Source organism: Phasianus colchicus, chromosome 1 (genome assembly GCF_987193195.1).
Source record: "Phasianus colchicus chromosome 1, bPhaCol1.hap1.1, whole genome shotgun sequence".
Classification (NCBI taxonomy): domain Eukaryota; kingdom Metazoa; phylum Chordata; class Aves; order Galliformes; family Phasianidae; genus Phasianus; species Phasianus colchicus.
The window spans coordinates 194,446,128-194,462,510 of NC_143436.1; the positions used below are offsets into that span (position 1 = coordinate 194,446,128).

At 43.7% G+C, this 16,383-nt stretch overlaps 1 protein-coding gene across 4 annotated transcripts in view; it reads left to right on the forward strand.

Moving 5' to 3' along the window:
* The first annotated feature begins 289 nt into the window (after positions 1-289).
* The window catches only part of PAK1 (p21 (RAC1) activated kinase 1), a 68,133-nt gene continuing 52,039 nt past the window's right edge, over positions 290-16,383 (forward strand). For 2 of the 4 annotated variants that reach the window (XM_090134141.1, XM_090134142.1), the window contains exons 1-2: positions 704-778; positions 8,146-8,252. The gene's annotated coding sequence lies outside the window, so the exon portion shown is untranslated. Of the gene's footprint in view, positions 779-8,145; positions 8,253-16,383 lie in introns of all 4 variants that reach the window. The other 2 variants (XM_031601080.2, XM_090134140.1) reach the window with 2 other exon arrangements.

Consider the following 16,383-nt stretch of genomic DNA (forward strand, 5'->3'; position numbering starts at 1 on the left):
TGATAAACGTTGATACAGGAGGGAAGGGCAAGGCTGTGTAGTGCTGTTGTATATAGGCACGCTGTGCCAGTGTAAGGGCAGGTCTGATGTGGTGACCTGCATTATTTCCCTCCCATGTATCTACCTGCTCCACTTAGCGTTTGACATCTCTATGTCTAGACAGCCTCACCGTTTCCTGTTCCTGAATGCCTGTGATCAAATCCCATCTCTTCTCCTCCCCCAGCAGAGCATAAGCGTGGAGCTGAACACTCCTGCTAACTATGGGGACAAGTTTCCTGTGAGCTTTACATCGTGGGGAGAGCAAACCCCAATCTCCTGCAGTATAAGGTAACATCTCTGAGATACGTACATCCTGCTGTGCAGCACAGCAGCAAAGCAGAGCCCGTTTCCCTTCTTTCCTTTTTTGGATCTGCGTGCACACGGTCCCTAATGGAGCCGGTTCTGAGATGCCAAGAACAGAAACCAAGTCACTACAGCGCCTCACCGGCGATCCCCTTCCCTCGACGTTATCACCACAATCGCGAATCATCCTTACGCCCCGCACCAACCCTAGCTCCAGGTACCACACACCGAACGATCAGCCCATCTCAAAGCTCCAACACAACCCACCGACCCCAAACTTCTCCCCCAGCCCTGGGCTGCCCACCTTGGTGGAGGGGGCGGACCCCTGGACCCCTCCGGAGCCAATGGCAGCGGGGAGGACGCGGGGAGGCGGCGCCGGGCGGCCGCGGGGAGCGGGCAGGGCAGAGAGCGGGCGGCACCTTGCAGCGGGCGGAAGGTGAGTGCTGCCGGGCTGGGGATTTCCTCTCCGATTTTTTTTCTTTTTCTTTTTTGCAACTGGGAAGTTTGCTAAGAGGTTGAGCGGCTGGATTCTTATTTTTCTTCTTCTCTCTCTCTTTTTTTTCTTTTTTTTTTTTTTTCTTCTTCCCCTTTCCATTCAATTTAAGAAGGGGGGTGGGAGTGAGATTGCCTCCCTCCTGCTTTCCCAGCTCATTCATTTAACAAAGGGAGTTGTCTCCAGCCTCGGGCTGTGCGATCGGGAGCCGCTTGCGGACTCGGGGCAGAGGTTGGGGTGGGGAAGATCGGGGCTCAGCCCGCGTCTGGTGCTGGCTGCGGCTGGAGGGGCTCGGGGGGGGGGGGGCGAACACAAAGAGTTGAGGAGCCGGCCCCGTGCTGGGTGATGCAGCCTCGGGCTTTGTGTGTGGCTCTATGGCAGGGATGCAGACGTGGGAGCGTGTTTTTCCTTAGCCCCCCGTTCCATGTGTGCGTGTATGAGATCTGTTGTTATTCAAGATCTTAACAGCAAAGCTGAACTTAAGATCGTGGCACGGCTTGGATTGGAAGGGACCTCACGAGGTCTCCGGTCCAGCTCCTCCGGCTCGGGTAAGGGAGCGAACGGCAGCGAGGAGACCTTGCGAGTTGGGTGGCACCTCTTGGTGCTCCTGGGAGCCCGAAGGAGAGGTAGCACCGCAGAGCGAGGGGCACCAACTCTCGTCCCTTCCTCAGTGCATGGAAACCCGCAGCTCTCCCATGCCTGCAACCCTTGCTTTTGCTGCTTTTGTTATCCAAAGGGCTTAAAATCCACGATTAGTGGGAAGAGCTGGCTCCATCCGTGTGTGTGTCACGGTGCATCTGCTTCTGCAGGGCATTGCTTGGTCCTTACTCAGACATTACCTCCAGCAGCAAGATTTATAAATAAATAGATGTTAAGACCTCTGCTTGTTACCAGCTGTAAGGCATGTACTTTAGGTGGTGATTAAGTACACTGTGTGCGTATGTAAGAACAACTGTAGAAGCTGTTTAGTTCTAGCCAAGCTTTTTAAAGTGAAAGCAGACATTGTAGCTGGTGAAATGGCTGTACTGGGCACGGGAGGGAGAGTGTTTGTTCTCCTTGCTTGCAATTACTCTTTGTACAGCGTGACTCACAGATACCTTTCACTGAACCGCCTCCCTGTTCTCCTTACCTGGAGTTTCCTGGTGTTGCCTGGTGCAGCAGCGAGCATCACTGCTCTAACAGCCTTCCCGTTGTTTGGGTGCTTTTGTCTTGCTCAAAGCTTTTTAGGATAAGGCTGGAAAAACTCCTCTGTGTGAAACAGCTCGTGTGTGTCCATTGGGTGGTTAGACATTACTTTTCCCTCTGCGTTTTCGGTGGATTAGGCAGTAAGAAAGAAGGGGACACTCTGTAACAGGGTATGTTGTGAGAGAACAAGGGGAAATGGCTCCAAACTAAAAGAGGGGAGATTTAGATTGGATATAAGGAAAAAAGTTTTTTACATTAAGGACGGTGAGGCACTGGCACAGGTTCCCCAGAGAGGTGGTGGGTGCCCCATCCCTGGAGGCAGTCATGGTCAGGCTGGATGAGTCTCTGAGCACCTGATGGAGCTGTGGTGTCCCTGTTCATTGCAGCAGAGTTGGATCAGATGGTCTTTAGAGGTCCTTCCCAACTCAAATGATTCTATGATTTTATGATAAAATATACTGCTTGTCTATTGCTTTTCTGGGTGCTTTGCTTGCACTGGAAATACAAACTTATTGTTTTGCCCCAGAGATTTGTTGAATTACTGCTGATTCTTGTGGATCCTTTCCCAGATCCGTGCAGAGCTTTCCTCAGCTTTGACAGCAAGTGCATGAATTACACCTGGTTTCTTAAGCAGTTTTGTTTTTGTTTAACTTTAGATATGAGTGAGCTTCGGTGTGACTTCTTTCTCTGTTTTGCACCTTCATAGGTGTGGGAAGTTTCGTTATTTTGTAACCATAGCTGTGATGGCCCAGTTCCCTTACATTCTTAAGAGCATATTGAAACACCTATAAAAATAGACTTTTCTGGTTAGCAAAACAGAAACGATGCTGAGCTCCACCCTTTGAGTGACCTGGGTTTACAGTTCATCCTGTCAACAGCACATGATAACAGAAATAAATAGACTTCGTAAAGGGTCTGAAAAACAACCATGCTTTGTGAGGAAGTATAAGAAAACAGCCTGAGACCAAGCATCTGTAAACAAAAGCTGTATTTCTTTAAGTCTTGGATTGTTAGACCTTTGACACATGCAAGAATCTCTCTTGTTGGCTTTTTACCTCTTCGGGAAGGGAAAAGAATGCTATGTGTCAGAAATGTATTGTGCCATTTTCTGTGCTTGCCCAGGAACTTTGCTTGCATGTTCAACCTCTATATAGAATTGGGAAGAATGTAGAAGTGTTCTGCTTGATGGCAAGGGCTTGTGCTTATGGAGAAAATTATCTAGTGTGTTGCATTTCATATGGACTTGCACAGCTCTCACCTGGGGGGTGGTGCTTTGAAGCCCCGTTCCCAGTGGGAGCAGAACCAGGGCTGGCAGCAGCTGCTCAGTGATGCAGCACGTAAGGCACAGCGATCAATTCTTCCCTCCTGAGCAAAAGGCATGTGATGCTCTTTTAGGAATAGGTAGCTTGAAACACCCCAACGCTATTTATGCTAACCAGGATTTACTCATTATAAAGAAAAAGGCTCTTACAGGACATGCTATGTATTATAATTTATCATCATTTAGGAGGCAGTGGAGTCACCATCCCTGGAGGTTTTCAAGAAACGTGTAGGTGTGGTACTGAGGACATGGTTTAGTGGCTGGTAGTGGTGGGTTGGCTGTTGGATTTGGTGATCTTAGTAGTCCTTTCCAACCATAATGATTCTATGATGCCCCAGTAGATGTTTTAAAATAGGTCAGAGAGTTGCACTTTAAAAATGCAGATTGTTCTTTGTGCTCATGCTGGTCCCCTGGATCTCACTGTTACTGTGTTGTACATGGAGCAGGTAGCTGAGAGTGTTGCTTCCTCATCTTGATTTGGGGATCCAAGCAGCTGTGCTAACAAATGCACTGGTATTCTTGCATAGCTTTCTCTAGCTCCTTTCGTTTTAGCAATTGTTTGTTGGGGAGGTGCAAGAGGAAACAAAAAAGCTATCTGATGAAGTGTGTTTCCAGGGGAATTCAAAGAAACAGTGGAAGTATTCAGGTCTTGTTTATATACCTATGTACTTCTCGTAAATTATTGAGGCTCTGGAGTAGCTGTTTAAGCTGGCAATCCACGTGTTCTGTTCTTCCCATCATATAGCAAACAAACGGCCTTTCTGTATCTCTTACATCTTGTCTGAGACACAGGTTAAACAGTAACTGTCCTTTCATGGTTTCCTTCTTTCTCGCAATCTGTGCTCTTTGGACCTGCTACGTAGCCAGCTTATTTTGCTCTTACACTGATATAACTCCCTTAAAAGTCATTGTTTTTCCTACATCTCTTCTAGAATTACTGAAGTCAGGTGGTGGTAAGTGAGGCATCCTTTTGTCAAGGAGGAGAAAATGCTGATGGGACAGAAGAAAGGTGCTATTTTGGGTAAAACAGACTGAATGAGAAGATTGCAGAAGCAGTAACCAAGTGTTCTTTCAGAAAGGAGAGAATTTCTCCCACAATAACGCTTTGTGATCCCAGTGAAGGTATAGGAAGCATGGCATGTGATATATTGTATGTATATATGTATACACTGAAGTACATGATGTAGCTACTAACATCTTGATCTTGGCCTTCAACTATGAGGCTAACAGAAATCAAGAGGCAGATATGCATTGTGTGGGGCATAAAAGCTTGTTTCGTCCTCTGTTCTCTTCTTTGCAGAGTTAATCCATACATGTAATCTAAATGGAAAATGGAGTATAAAAATAACAACTGTTCATATTTGTGTTTTTAGGGCAGGGAGTGTTAGCCAGGTTTGTCTCCCCCTGATGTATGTAGTGCCTTTCCATAGATTACAGGTGAGGTAGAATCATGGCTCTTGGTGACTTTACAGATGGCAGCAGAGAGAATGAAAATTAAATAGAATCATAGAGTCGCAGGCTATCCTGAGTTGGAAGGGATCCATAAGGATCATCAGGTCCAACTCCTGCATAGAAAAATTTAAACACAGTTTGGCTTCCAGGGTTGTAACAGCACCACTTTGGGACTTGGAGTTACTTTCTGGAAGTGTGAGTAGGGTTTGAACTGTTGGTTCTCTTAATAAGTGGCACAAGGATATTTTGTATGATGGCTCTCTTACAAGATGGAGCCCATTTCTCAGGGTTTGGATTCTATTCACAAAACAGAAGCTGGAGTGGTAAGTGTATTTCATTGGAACTGGTGTCTTACTGCACGTGTTTTTCCTCCTCGTTTGTGTGCAGAAAGCTTTGTACAATGTGAAATACCTTATTGGTTCTTTAGCATAAAGAATTTCCAATATAAATTATTTTCTACACTTGCAGATTACCAAATGCACATGCTTAAAATACGAGTGCCTTGGCCACTTAGCCCAAACTCCTCTGTAGAGAGAGAAGAAAAGTAATTCCTTTTATAAAACTTGAATTTATTTTTCCCAGCTATCTGTAAATGAACATTATGCAGTTTCACCAGCAAGCTCAATTCAAAGGCTTTGTGCCAGAATGAATCTATCCTTTGCCTTTAGTAGGTATTTCAAGAATGTCTTATTTCAGTCTTGCTTTGGAGAAGCTGCAAGTCAGAGCTGAGTGTAGAATTCATGTGCATCCATAATTCAGTCTTGTTTGCAGTGAATGATAAACTGGTTTCCTCCATCATCAGTGGGGAGGAGTAGATCTTTCTGTCCCAATAAATCCAGTCACTACTGAGACTATTGGGTTTGTTTCAGCTCGTGGCTGTGATTCTTTGTAAGGTGCAGCATGTGCTTGAGGCCATTACTGAGCTCTGTAACCCTCTGTGTTGATGTAGAAGGGGAAAAAAATATGAAGCCAGACTTATAATTTATCTTTTGCTTTTTCTTGTTCATTGAGCTGCTCACCTGAGTCTGAACTCTGGTGTTCCTTCATAGTAAAAGATAAATTTAAAAGTCAGGTAGCAGCTGCAAAGACGAGGGAGTGCATAGGAAAAAAAGGAATTAGCAGCAAATGGGCATGTCAGAATTTGAAATGCAATATTGATTAGTTCATTAATTTTAATAAGACACTCAATTATAAAACACCCATTACATTTTGCAGTTTCTTCTGGAAATAGAACAAGTTATACATCCTTATTCTTTCAGGAACACCTCACTCAAGCTGAATTTCAGCATCATTTCCTTTGCAAACCACAGAATGTGTTAACTCTTACTGTAGCCCAAGTTTGGCTATGTCTTATTCAGCAAAATATTATCTTTAGTAGGCCACTGTTTTCAGTAAACTGCAAGACTTACTTATACATAGCATGTACTAACTGAAAGGTACCTTAATTGAGAGTGATCCAAATCAGTGCATTGTTGAAATAAAGGCGCTGTAATTGAGGTCAAAAGGCAGATATTTAAATACCAACTAATTGTTAGAAAATCAGGCAGATCAATTTAAAACACTGCACATAAAAATAAGCCTTTATTTATGCTCAGGAAACAAGTGTGAATGGGAGTGTTGGCTCATGAAGAGTATCACATTCTTCTCTACATTTAGAAATATGTTTTATGGCCTTTATAATGTAGTTATACATTAGAAACTACATTTCTAAACTACATTTAGAAATGTAGTTTTCAGTCTACAGGTCTGATGACTTCAGGCTTGTTTCCAATGTGGATCTCTGACTTTGTTTAAATAGTATCCCTAATAAAGGATTTCCTGGAGGTAGTTCGAGGCACTCCACTCTTGGCACTTCTTGCTGAAATAATGAATTGCTGTAGGACTATTTGGTTTCCATGCTGGAAGATACAGACCTAAAACAAAGATCGTGGATTGATTGTTTACTATGGATTCTCTGAGGGTTGTACTGAATGGCATTTTCGTGGATGTGGTCACTGCTAACTCTTTTTTTCCACAACTGTTTGATTGAATTTTATTGCCAGACTATCCAGGAAAGCAAACGTTCCTGTTTAAACCACAAAATGTTAACCACAAACTTAGAGTTCACATCCCTGTCTTGCCCTGCTATTGTGCTTGTCTTCAATCCCACTTGGGAATGAGATGTGAGTTCAATTTCAGTGTTGCTCTTATGGCCTTGCAACCACAGCAGCAGACTGTAAATCATTAAGGTTGGGAAAGTCCTTTAAGATGATCCAGTCCAACTGTCAATCCATCAGTGATGATAATGGGAAAGTATTGGGAGCTGAACTAAAAGGGGTAGGCATGGGTGGTGGTCGTGCTGCAGAGCCCTTCATTTAAACCATCCAATTTCTGATAATCAGAGTAACTGCTGAACTTTTTGGTAAACCTTAATGTATTTTGGGGGTGCGTGTTAAGGTGTTTGATCTTTCTGTTAAGTTCCAAGATTCTGGAGATGTGAAGGCAATGAGCTGGTGCCTGATGTAGTGGTTGGCAACATGGCAACCCTGCCTGCAGTAGGGGGGCTGGAACTACATGATATTTGGCTTGGTTTGGAGAGGACTTCATTCTATGATACTATGAACTTAGTTCTGCTCAATCACCAAAATCTTCAGTTGATAGCCTTACAAAAGCCAGAGAAGTGAAGGGAGGAAGGAGGAGGTACTGCAGCACTGTATTGCACTTACACTGATCTAATAAAAAAATCTCTTCTAATTTCTGGCTCATCAAATTTCTCATTGTTACATCAGCCTATTTGTCTTGGTAATAAGACGACAGGTGGTGAAAAACCTGCAATCTCTTACTTTTCTGTATCTTAACAAATTCTTCTCCTGTGCCACTTTGAATCCCTTAATAGCAGGGATGATGATTAAAAAGGCCGTATTAAACTCCTAAAAAGCAGCAGAAGTCTCTTCCACTATGAAACCAGTGCTAAAAGAGTCAGAGAGAGTGGGAATAGCATTCTTTTTCGAGGCTGCCTTCAATCCCTATCTCATGTTCCTAAATAAGACTTTGAAGACATTTTATGAGCAAAATTAAGCTGACACTTCATCTTGATGAAGCTGCAGCCTGGCAATGTCAAACTGCTGTCTCTCCTTTCATATCTGGGAGCACTGACAGTCATATTAAATGTAATTTGGTGTGTATGTGGGAACTAACTTCTGCAGGTATTGAACTCAGTGATCCTTTTGGGTCTGTTCCAACTTGGAATATATCTGTGATTCTGTATGCTTTTGATTTCTTTTCTCCCACCCTCTATCTTCATTCCTTAACTATATCTCTTAAAGCGTATCTTTTCTTTTTCTTTTTTATTTTACCTTCTCCCTTTCTACAGTAACGGTGTTCATCTCCTGTCCAGCTCTACTTTCCCTGGACACCCACAAGGCTGATGAGAAACGGAGTCCTAAACCATCTGTGATCCTGAAGATGAGCAGTAGGGAGGTAGTGTGCTTTGCTTTGTGTTCCACCCCACTAAGAAGCAGCTGCTTCAGGGCTCTGCAGGGGGATAAAGGTTAGATAGGGGGAAAAGACTCATGACCTTCCTCTATGGAGAAGGCAGTTTTGCTGATGGGACATGGAAATTTTTAAATGTGCTGATGTCATTCAGAAAGGCTGAAGAGGTGAGGATAGGGCTGGGAATTGCTTTTCCTTCTAGAAGAAAAAGTAAAAAAACTTGGATTCCTCCAGGGTTCTTCTGGAAGCTGGAAGAATTGTATGATTCTATGAAAGCAGAACACAAACAGTATATTCTTCTGTGTAGGCTGTCTTTAAATGGAGGCAGACGGCCAGAGGCAGTGTTTGAATTCTAGGTTCAATAAAGGCACATCCTCCAGTTAGACACAGCAAAGCAGTGTCAATTTTTAGAATTAAAAACAGTGCCTAAATGCTTCAATAACTTGTCATCAGGTGACTCACTGTGCTGTCATAGTGGGACTTCTGGCTTGCATGAAAGTTATACTTGCTGAAACAGCATCCTGCCAACTCATATTAACAGCCCTCTCTCCCAAAACTGTTTCTGATTTACTCATGGTGAAGAGGGGTTTTGGAGAGAGGGACAGGAACAGAAGCTAAGGGGGTCAGAGATCCCATTACCTTTTTCTTTCTGTTGATGATGACTTTGGAGTGCCAGCTTTTTCATTTGTTCTGTGTTTGTGTCTCTGAATTGTGTCCAAGGGTTGCAAAAGAAAAAACATTCAGAAGTGATGACCATATCTGTAAGAATTTAGTCATTGACTTGGTCCGACCAAAAATGCCTTTTCTTGTCTGCGATGACTTCATTTAAAGTTATAGGCTACTTAAAACAATAATAATAATGTTTAAATGATCTCAGCTTGAGTTTTCTTCATTTCCTGCTGTTGATTTGGGAATTGTCAGGATCATGATTTTTTTATTATTTTTTTTTTTTGCATTCACATTATCAGTTTTATTTTAGATGCCCTTTTGCTTTTTTAGGAACAAATCCTTTGTAACATGAGGTATTAGGTACATCCTGCAAGAGAGCCCTTCCTGCCTTCTGGTCCAATACTTATTCATCCTCGGACCTAGTCCAAATGCCACCACCAGTGCTCATGTGAGGCTTTTTCTCTTTCCACAGTTACGGAAAAATTTGTTCATATGGTTTCAAGCAGCATAAATGCATCAGTTCAGGAGATAATGGTCACAGAGATTAAAATAATCTCATCCGAGCAGTGAGTGGCTTTATGCCTTTAACATCATACTTATTTCTGTCATCAGCTTCGTGCTTAGTATTGCGGTGCAGATCTTGCATATCTGCTGATGTTTGGTTGCTCTCACAATCCCACCCTGTTATTTTGGCTCAGTATTCAGGAGCAGTGACTTCAGCAAGGTGATCTCATCCTACTTGCGGTGTAGCTGTGTTTGTTTTTGAAGAGTTGAGATCCTAAAATCTGTTCCATCTGCACCTCCTGTAGGCAAAGGTAAATCCCCTGAAATCCAGTAGGATGAGCATGTGTGATCTCTGTTCTGTCATCCTCTTTCTCAGCAGTTTAGTGGGCACGGTGGTGATGGGTTGATGGTTGGACTAGACAATCTCAGTGGTTTTTTCTAACCTTAATGATTCAATAAATTAACACATTTCTCTGTTTGGGAACTTCATGTTTTTCTTTCCACTGGGATGTGAATGGGGTGAGCAGTGAAAGGCTTCTGTAGTATAACTTACATTAGTTTTTGTTTGTCCTCTCTGTGAGAGCTGCGATCCTAAATTCCTTAGGAACTAACCCTATAAATTTAGAAGGAGAGAGACTATTGCACTGTGGTTGGTATTGCATTGTCTTGATTAACAGATTAGATGCTTGTTTGCCTTTTTCCAGAAACTGGCCACCTTCACCCCATCTCATTACAAAGCTATAGAGTGAAGATGTAGCTGTTAGCAGCTGTTTTCCTTTTAATATTCATTTTTAGTTGACCACTAACTCCGAACTTGCATTTTCCTGGAGATGGACTATGTGGTGAAAAGATGAGATGTCTCCCTCTCCACCTGCTGGGAGTGTGCTTGAGTTTCCCTGGGAAGTGATGATACAGGGCGAAGCTTGACAGAGCTGAGCTCATCAAGGCATGCTGCCATCCAAAGGCAAGGTTGCTTTTCCTCTTCAGCACTTGGCTGTGAGCTGAGCTGGCAGAATACTTAACAGAGTGACATGTAGTATAGTATTAAAGGTCCTAGAGCTTCTGTGGCTTAGGAACCTGGATGGGGCTGGCCCTGTTTATTATCTTTATTGATGAAGGGATTGAGTGGACCCTCAGTAAGTCTGCAGATGACAGCCATCTGGGAAGAAGTGTAGATCTGCCTGAGGGCAGGGAGGCCCTTCAGAGGGACCTGGACAGGCTGCACTCCTGGGCTGAGGCCAATGGGATGAAATTCAACAAGGGCAAGTGCCGGGTCCTGCACTTTGGTCACAGCAACCCCATGCAGCACTATGGGTTTGGGGCAGTGGCTGAAAGCTGCATGGAGAAAGAGGATCTGAGGGTGCTGGCTGATGCTCAGCTGAACATGAACCAGCAGTGTGGCCAGATGGCCAAGAAGGCCAATGGCATCCTGCCTTGTATCAGAAATAGTGTTGCCAGCAGGAGCAGGAGCTGATCCACCCTCTGTGTTCAGCTCTAGTGAGGCTGCACCTTCAGTGCTGCGTTCATTTCTGGGCTCTTCACTACAGGGAAGATGTTGAAGCCCTGGAGAATATCTGGAGAACGGCAACAGAGCTATGAAAGTTCTGGAGCACAAGTCTTATAGGGAATGGCTGGGGGAACTGGGATTATTCAGTCTGGAAAAGAATAGTCTGGGAGACATTATTGCCCTTTACAACTTCCTGGAAGGAGGATGTAGCAAAGTGGGGGTCAGCATCTTCTCCCAGGTAACAACGATAAGGCAAGAGGTAATGGCCCCAAGTTGTGCCAGGGGAGGTTTAGGTTGGATATTAGGAAAAAATTGTTCTCAGAGAGAATGGTCAATCACTGGAACAGACCGCCCAGGGAGGTGGTAGAGTCACTGTCCCTGGAGGTGTTCATGAATTGTGGAGATGTGGCACTGAGGGACATAGTGGGGATGGGTTGGTAGTTGAACTTGGTGATCTTAGTGGTTTTCCAACCTTAATGATTCTTTGTAAGGACTGTAAGACACGAGAGCAGATCTGGTGGCTTCTCAGATTTAATTCATAAATAAATGTTTTTACTTTTGAAAGATCTTCCTGCTGTTGGGGTGCCTGCTGTGTGTAGCTTTTAATTTTTTGTTCTTTTGTTCTTAACTTCATCTGCCCCCAAGCTTTCTGAACCTCTACCCCATGCACATTCAGCTCCTGCTGCTTCTGCTTATGCTCAGTATCTGAAAATCCATGCAACAAAATGGGTTTTAACTCTCTGACTGGTTCTCTGTCTTTAGTAAATACATTTCGGAGACAGAGGGCTTGACAGAAAATCCCAACTGGCACATACATTTCCTACTGCTGTCTTTGTGCTCTTTTCCTCAGCCTGGGCTCTGTGATGCAGTGTGGAAGCACAATACTTTCAATCCCTGCCATGATCTAAGGACTTTGACTAGAGGATGCTTTCAAAATCCATTTTGTACTGTATGAGAACATTTTGGGATTCTTCCTGTCTCTTGCCTGCATAATGTCTTGTGAGCATTACACGGCTTCCAATAATCTTGAAATGATGATTTGAAATTGAAAGGATGCTTTCCATAGCAGGTTAGAAGCATCCAGCTGAGACCAAACTTCTTGGTGACCAGCTGAAACAAGTTTTAATCCAAGACAGAATTAAGTTGCTAATGCTGCTGCCATTCACGCTAACCGTGTTGTTAAATAATCCTGTTGTTTTCCAGTGCTCCTTCCTTGCAGTCCTTCAGTTTGAAATTAAAATGGTGTAGTGCAGGAGTCATCTTTTGTACAAACCATCCTGGCTTCCTCATTGAGGTGCTGACCTTCTCTGTCACCTTCCACCTCTGCACTGTTTATAAAGGCTCACAGGGAGAATAAAACAAGCATGCTGGAGGGGTAGTGTTCTTTCTTCTGTTGTGCAGGTGAAAAGGGCAACACAGAAGCAGCAGGCACAAAGGAGAACAGGAAAATACGTATCTGAATAGCCTGAAATATGGGTGGAGAGGCTGGCAGTATCTGTGCCTCAGAGCCCGTAGTCAGGATGAAAACAAGATGAGAATTTTTCACGTTGTCAGGAACTATGCAGGATGTATTCAGTAAGATCTGTACATGAAGAAACAAAAGCAAAAGAAGTGTTTTTGATAACCTGAGGACGTAACTCTGGCAGTAGCCTATGGGTGTCAGTGGGGACATTCAGGGGTTGTCTCAGCAGCATTTCTAACCTCGAGAGCAAAAGAAGAGCATTTCTTGCGGTTGCATTCTAAAAGCTGTGGGTAGGCATCTAGTGGGAACCCAGAAAGCTTGTGGGCGCTTGATTCCCTTGGAAGCTGTTGGGATTTGGCACCTAAGCTAGTAAAGTATTTTTAAAAACTCTTAAATATCTTTCTGGAAATTGGGTCTGATGTTACTAGTCAGCCTGAGAGGTGAGATTTTTTTTTTCTTAAGTAACTGCTGCCTTTGATCCCTGTTATTTTCTAGCAGATAAACAGGAGGAAATTGAGGAGAAGCAGCAAGAGTGGCTGTGGGGCTAGCAAGATTGACTCAAGAGGAAGTTATAAGCCTATGTATATGGGTAATTTTATAAAATGAGGAGGGCAGGAGTGTTTATGGGCTTCTGCAGAGTCTAAGTGACATGGAATGGAGGAAGAAGGAAAATTTTGGTCTGTGCTCTACAAGTGCCTGTGCAGACAGGTAGGAAGGGGGTTGGACTAGATGACCTTTAAAAATCCCTTCCAACTCAAATGATTCTTAGGATACACTTGGGGGGGTTTGGTGACAGCAGTGTAGAAAGTTGGAATTTGGGTACAGTTGGAGTTGATGAAGCCCTGCCAGAGGTTTGATTCTATCGGTCTTAACTTCTGAAGATACTGCAGGCATGCTCACACCAAGCATTCTGTAACCAGTAGGTCAGAAAAATTAATGTGAGGTAAATATAAAACAAAAATTAGACCAAATAATGAGTCAGCAGGATTAAGTGGCATTCAACTCAGAGTCCTGAGAAACTTGAATGTGAAACTGCAGAACTGCTGGCCAGGCTGTATCATTCATTGCTATAGACTGCTGCTGTGCCAGAGGACTGGGTTGTTGCCAGTGTAATTCCCATCTATAAAAAGGACTCTTGAGGGGATCCTGGGAACCACACGCTGCACAGTCATGATACCAGATTTCAGATCTGAAATATGGGTCTCTGAACACCTGGGTAAATGTTTTCTGCTGGAAAAGAGTCAGTGTGGCTTCTGAAAATGAAAATCTTGCTGCACTACCCTGTGAAATTCTCTGGGGTCTTGTTAAGAAGGTGGTTAAAGTGGATGAAGTCTATTTGGGATTTCTGAAGACTTTTGTCAAGATGTGAAACTCTTCCAACCTTGGAGCAGAGGTGGTTTTATAGTTTGAAAGCTGCGTAGATAATAGTGATTGTTCAGTCTGGAGAAGAGGAGGATCAAGGGAGACCTTATAGCGCTCTCTAAATCCCTGAGAAGAGGTTGTAATGAGGTGGGGGTCAGCCTCTTCTCCCAGGTAACAATGATAGGACGAGAGATGATGGCCTCAAGTTGCATCAGAGGAGGTTCAAGTAGGATATTAGGAAAAAATTCTTCTCGGACAGAGTGGCAAGGCATTGGCACAGGCTGGACAGGGAGGTGGTAAAACACTTCTAATGACATGACTCTCAAGAACCACAGAGATGTGGCACTGAAGGACAGTGGGCATGATGGGGAAGGGTTAGGGTTGGACTTGATGATCGTAGAGGTCTTTTCCAACCTTAATGATTCTTTTTTTAAGTAAAACACTGGGTGTAATTTGACGTCTCAGGATGGAGAGGGAAACATCCCAACATAGCAGTAACCAAAAAAGCCATCTTCTTTCATCTGGTCAGTGGTATCTTTTTGCTGTTGTATGAATGTTTGGTGCACCTGCACCTTCTGTGTGATGGGTAGTTCTGGTCTCTGTGTCTGAAGGAGCAGGCAGTGGAGCAACAGAAAGGCAGCTAGAAGGGTCTCAGAGATGAACTGCATCCCCACAGGAGAGACAAAAGCTGTTTGGTGAGGAGAGGGAATGTAAGTGAGGTTTAAATGGTAAAGTCAGTGTATAAAAATGAAAGTGTGAAACTTGTCCTTTAGATCCCATGCTATTACAACCAGGGAAATTGATTTCGAAACAGATGGAAGAATGTGTTGGCGCTGTGGAGGAGAATGGCCATGCATGGCCTCAGAATAGGTGGAATTTGGTGGCAGGCTTTGCAGCTCTTACCCATGCAGGGCAAATTCCACCTCCATTGCCTCTGCAAGAGCCTATGTGACTTTCCTTTCCCCAGAGCTCTCTTCCATTGCTTTTCAGGGGAAGTGATCATCCAGGTGCCTGGCAAACATTCAACACTCCTTTGAGTACACACAGAGTTTTTTGTTTTTTTTTAAATTATAAGCAACTTATCCCTCAGAAGTGATTTATTTTTTTTTTTTTATTTTTAAATGCTGCCTTCAGCAGGTTGTGCATGTGAACTCTATTTTAATTAAGGGCGAGGAATCTGTTTTACATAACTCTATCCCAGATTCTCATGAGAGAGTGAAAACAGCCCGGAGGGGCTGATGAAGAGGCCAGCAAAGTCGGTTGCCTCACAGATGGGAGACCTGATTCTCATCTGCCTGAGGTCCTCTCGAGCTGTGTGACTGGCCCTGGGCTGGCTGACAGCCAGTGAGCTGAGGCAAAGGGGTTGTCTTGATTTTCTTGAGGCTCTAATTTGGGATTCTGGGTAGATTCAGGTACGGTGAGTGCAGATCTGCCAGAGGTGTTTGCCCCCATAGTGGGAATGGGATTTGAACCCACCTGTTAGTGTTGGTGGGATTGGGTCAAGGTACTTTTCTGAACCTTTGAAAATGTGAAACAAATAATAGTACTGGAAGTCACCAGTGAACCCTTTAGAAGTGATTATGTATTTCTTACTTTTCCAAAAATGAATTGTAGAATCACCGAGTGGTTTGGGTTGGAAGGGACCTCAAAGATCATCCAGTTCCAACCCCCCAGCCACTAATTCAGGCACTAGATAACGCTGCCCAGCACCATATCCAACCTGGCCTTGAATACCTCCAGGAATGGGGCATCCACAGTTCAACTAAAACTTAAGTTATAAAGCCTAAGAGGAATAGGGAGCACATGAGTAAAATGTTTCTGTGCAATAAGGAGGGAAAATTCAGGGTGTTTGTGTGTTGTTTTCTTTTTTTTTCTGAAGAGAGAAAACAAACAAGTGATAAGCATGTTAAAACTCAATTGTTGCACTACTGGAAGGAGGTCATGTAAATCAGAGGATCTCTTTCACTCTGCACAAAGGGAAATATGAAAAAGCAAACAACAAGCTCTGTAAAGATGCTAATGAATCATATGAGTCAAATTTGGCATATGCTGTTTGTCTGTCGTTTCAGAAGCAAGCATTTCTCCTGGTAAGGTAAGCTGGAGGTAGTTTTACTGTCTTGCTATCAAAATTTCAATGTGATGTTGGAGAAGTTGCACAATTGACAGCACAGTTGTGACCTTGTGGTGGCCTGCTGACCTGCTGGTGGCTGGCAATTATTTGTTTGGAAACAAACACCCTTTAAAAGGTTTGCAGTGTGTGTTTATTGCATCCAGTGATATATAGGGCAGATACCTTTCCTTTTTGCTGTGAATATTAAGCAGGTGGGGCAAAGACAAACCAGCTGGAATAGATGTTCTTCAGCTGCTCAGGAGAGCAATGTTGAATGAGCAGACAGGAAGGAATGTCATGGTTGTGTCACAGCTTGGATGTGTTTTGCTGGGTTGGGGAGTTGATAGGCTTGAGTGTGTGCTTCAAGTGGAAGGCGACAGAGGTGCAGTCTGGTGTCAAGATCAGATCTCTGCTCCATGCCACTTGTTCACTTAATCTGCATCTCCACTTTGTGCACAGGTAGCAGAGCAACTGCAGCTTTCAGATATTCTGCGTTGCCTTGTGG